Source organism: Portunus trituberculatus, chromosome 32 (genome assembly GCF_017591435.1).
Source record: "Portunus trituberculatus isolate SZX2019 chromosome 32, ASM1759143v1, whole genome shotgun sequence".
In the NCBI taxonomy this organism is placed as follows: domain Eukaryota; kingdom Metazoa; phylum Arthropoda; class Malacostraca; order Decapoda; family Portunidae; genus Portunus; species Portunus trituberculatus.
The window spans coordinates 1,383,668-1,388,859 of NC_059286.1; positions in this window are offsets into that span (position 1 = coordinate 1,383,668).

Below are 5,192 nucleotides of genomic sequence, written 5' to 3' on the forward strand. Positions count from 1 at the left end.
AAAGTTTTCCACTTCAACTCGCAAAAAATTCTTTATAGTTGCTTATTAATTGTTTTTTCCCTAGTATCAAAGCTTCTGCATTTACTGTTGAGTGTAACGGTACCAACAGAAACTGTCTGTTATGTGTATAAGATGAGATATAACGAATAAAACAAAAGCATGTACCACAAAGCATTCATGATGCAGCCTTTCAACACAGGTGAGTGAGATCAATCAGTGGCCACCTTTCAAATGAGGCTCGGCTTCACGGCTCAGACTTATGTGAACAGACTATACTCTCTGTTTCCTATCAGAAAGCCATTCACTAATCCAATCAACTAACCTACCCCCCTATCCCACGTAGTCTCAATTTGTACACTAGCCTCCTATGCGGTACCTTATCAAACGCCTTGCTAAAATCTAGATATATAACATCTATGCTATTACCATCATCTAACTCCTTGGTAATATATTCTAAGATATTGAGCAAATTTGTAAGACAGGACCTCCCTGATCTAAAGCCATATTGGGTATCTCTAATTAATCTATTCTCATTTAAATGATCCCAAATACTACCCTTAATTATTTTCTCTAGTATCTTACATACTATACTAGTTAAACTGATCGGTCTATAATTATTCGCATCATCCTTCCTACCTTTTTAAATATTGGTGTAACATTAGCTAACTTCCAGTCCTGAGGTATCTCAGCAAACCTAAGTGATCTTTCAAAGATTAACTTAAGTGCTTCAGAAATACTGTCTACACCCTCCCTAAGTACTCTGGCATGTAGCTCATCAGGACCACTAGCTTTCCTATCGTCTAGTTCAAGAATAAATTTCCTAATAATTCCCGGTTTTATATCAATATTTTCTAAAGCTCTTAAACTACTCGTCGCACTGTTTGTAACAGGATTTCCTATTCTTTCCTAGTAAATACTGAAGAAAATTGTTCATTCAATAATTCTACTATGTCTTCATTTTGATCCACTACTACACCATCTTTTCTGAGTGGTCCAATCCTATCCTTATTTCTTTTATCACTGACCTTGTAATAACTATATAATTTTTGGGATCTTTACTCCCAGCTCTAGCTAGTTTTATCTCTGCCTGCCTTTTACTTTTTTATAACCTTACTCAAATCATCCCTGACCTGTCTGTACCTAATCAAATCTACATCTTCCCACTTTTCTGCAACTCTCTATATGCCCTCTTCTTCTCTCTGATCTGGCTACCTATCTCATGAGTCCACCATAATGGCTTCCTGTTTCTCTGCCTTATATCTTTGTAAGGGATACACTGCATCACTATACCCTTTACTACAACCTTAAAAATATCCCACATCTCCTGTGCAGTTTTATTTCCAAAACTATCTTCCCAGTTTACCTCTCCTAATAACTGACGTAACCTACCATAATTGCCTTTCTGATAGTTTGGGACTCTAGTCTTATTCACTATATTATCCCTACTGGAATTAATGATAAATCTAATTATATGATGGTCACTGTTTGCTAAAGTCTCTCCTACCTCAACTTCCTTTAAACAATGCTCAATATTTGTTAGTACTATGTCTAAAACCTTCCTCCCCTAGTAGGTTTATCTACCATCTGCACTAAATAGTTATCCTGAAAACTTTCCATAAACTTATTTTCACTAGCATCTCCTACCATCCTCTCCCAGTTTACTGACTTAAGATTAAAATCCCTAAGATAATTGTCTGACTAGTACACCCCTATTTATCTCATCTACCATAAGGTTGTCTACATCTGCTGACTGGTTAGGTGGTCTATAAAAGCTCCTACTCTAATAACCTTACTTTTGTTTACTCTAACATCCAGCCATAAGGACTCTACTCTGTTATCTACCTTAATACCATTAACCTGACTGGAAATGAAGGATTTTTACATAAATAACTACTCCTCCACCTATCCTACCAATTCTCTGGTGTAAATACATAATGTATCCATCTACTTCATATTCTTTCCTATTTTCCTAAACTTTTCCTCATTTACCCATGCCTCTGTGACACATACAACATTTAAGTCCTCCTCAACTATATAACTAGATAACTCGTCCTTCTTGTTCTTAAGACTCCTGGCATTTACATAAAAACATTTAAGTCCTGCTACCTTCCTAGATGCTGTCTCCTTATTTGGAATCCTAATCTTATTCTCTCCTATTTGCACCTGGAAATCTTTCCTAATCTTTTCACTATCTCTGTTTATCCTATCTAATTTATGTCTAACATCTTTCTTCTGGAATGCATTTGCTACCTCACTCCCTCCAGACATCCACTCAGCACATCCACACCCTTCCTACTCGGATGCACACCATCCCTAGCATACAAATTCCTTCGCCCATAGAACCTATCCCATACATCCACAAAGCTGACCCCCACATCCTTACACATCCCTTTTACCTGATCATTCACACCAATGGCCCTAGACAACCATTCCCTGCTAACATACACACGAGGCAAGATTCCTGACACTACACACCTCCTACCACTCTCCCTTATCTTGCCTAACATTTCCCAAAATCTTGCCACTAACTCCTCCGACCCACCTGCTCTGACATCGTTCCCACCTACGTGCAAAACTACTACACCCTCCCTCTCCATCCCCCCAACCCTCTTCTGCACCTCCTCACTCACTGCCTTCACACCTGCACCAGGCATACACACGTTCGTCCTCCTATCCCTGTCTTTCCCACAGAAAGTGCTATCTAAATACCTAACCTGAGAGTCACCCACCACACACACCTGAGGTGTGCTAGGCACAACCTCCTCCTCCTCTCCTCTACCCCTTTCTCTCCTTTCACTCACCACAACCACCTCATTCACTCACTCTCACTCTCCCTCCCCTCCAACAAACCGAACCTATTTTCACACTCAACAGGTTTAGTCCTATCCTCCCTAACTGCCTCCACTTTCCTTCCCCTCGCAACCTGCCATCTCTGCCCATCCTGACTACTATCTTTCCCAGTCTGGCTCGCCTGCTCCCTCTTCCCCACTCTGCTCTTCCCGACAGAGGGCCAAGCCACCCTGTCGCCCTCAGAAGGTCCAACCTTCGACCTAACACTGATCTCCTGCCTAATTTTTTCCACTGCCTCCCCAAGCCTCTTAACCTCCTCCTTCAACTCAAAGATGAGAACTTCGTTCGCACTTTTCCCCTCACTTAGCTTTCTCATTTCCTCCCGCAATTCTCGGTGCTCAAGAGAAAGAACCAAATTCTCGCTCTTGAGCCTACACACCATACACTCAGAAAAGTCAACGACCTTCCTGTCATGCCCACACATCTCACACACAACAAACTCGCCCAATCCCATCTCAACACTCTCTTTCACGCACTCAATCACACTCTGATATACCTCAGTAGCTACTGCCATACTAATTTACAATCTGTTAACTCACAAGAACACTATACGTAGCTAACAAACAAATAAAAATACTTGGTGACGGCGGGGTGAGGGAACCGCGGTGGTGGGGGGCCTAAGTGAGATCAACTAATCCTCTTTCAAGGTCAACTTGACTGTTACAAGCCTAGTCTCCTCGCTCTACCAAAATACTTTTAACTCACAAACACTGATTCTAACCACTATTTCACTCTAATCTAACACTTGCAGTACACACTTTCACTTCACTAACACTCAAAAGCACCACACACGGACACCAAGCACAAACACCACTCGCTAACTCTCTGCTCTGCAACGACCCAGAAATGGTGAGTTACTGGAATGACCTGGAAGACAGTGAAGTGATCGAGTGGGTAAGAATAGTGATCAGTGATGGAGGTTTGATTGGAAAACTTTGGTACTGTGTTACAGGGTGTGAAGGTGGAGAGCGAGGTATCAGGAGAGATGTAGGAGCACCATCAGGTGATGGAGAACTTAAGTGACGCCAGACAAGGCAGATGATGGTGCCCGGCCTGTGACCACCCCCGGTCAGGTCCCCTTTTTCCCCGTGACCAATTCATCGGGATACAGTTGTCAGTCGCGACCACTCACATAAGGAAAGAAGGAGCGAGGAAGTGAGTGGATTTATCTACAATTAACCATCCAAGCCCGGGAGGCAACATGTCAACAAAAGGAAGGAGAAGGACGTGTTGAGAAGACAAGGGAATAGACACAATGGAGGATCACCGTTAGGAGAGAAATACAGGAAGATTGATTGTGACAGTGGCTAGGTCGCCCTGCTAGATTGTGCAACTACTATATTGTGGAGAATATATGGATGTACATAGTATGAATCTCTGTGGGTCATTCATCCTAGATAGTTTTCCCAGTTTTTGCTATCTCAAAAATTGGGTGGTGGCAGCTAAATCAGATGGGTAAAGTAAAAGGATCAGTACACACACACACACACACATATATATATACAGTAAAGTCCCGGGTTACGTCGGTCTTGAGTTACGTCAAACTCGTAGTTACGTCAGTCCACTATAAGGCAATTTAAGATTAAAAAAATTGAAAATTTATAAATCGTAAAGTGCGGATTTATTATTGTTGGTGGTTGCCCGCCACACCGCCTGCCTCACGCTTGAATACAATAACACCTGCCTCAGTTCCACCACACCATTGCCCCTGGCAAGAGTGTTATCCTACTTCTGTTTACTGACTCAAGTTCTTAGTATCTTGCTCAATGGCACCAAAGAGAAAACTTTAGTGACAGCAGTGATGCTAAGAAAAGGAAACCATTATGCTGCAAGAAAAGAGGACATAATTAAAAGACATGAGAAGGAGGCAGCAGCTGTGTGTGAGGAGGAAGAAGAAAATGGGAAGCCCGTTACCATGACAACGGGAAGTTGACGACCTTGAGGGCTCACACCCATCACATCAATAACAACTCTGAGCCTTCGCCTGGGCCACACGACACTGCAGCTGACTTGCACCGTCTGCGCCTGTCTGCTGATCCCTATTGCCCTTTCCTATTGCATTTCCTGCCCGCTGCACGCTCTACTCCCACCGCACTGCAGCTCCCAGCTGTCCACCCTGTGGGCGTCACAACATTCGACCTGCCCACCTCCTGGCGGCCTCAGGCGTCCACCTCTCAGCAACCTACAGTCCTTCGTGCCCCTAATCAACAACAAAAACAAGCTTGTGTTTCATATTCCTACATAGTCGTAAATAATATAACAATATAACCTTTAACTTACCTGAATGACCATAAACAATGATTGGTTGAAAACTTGATAATATGCTTTGAATGTGGAAACTG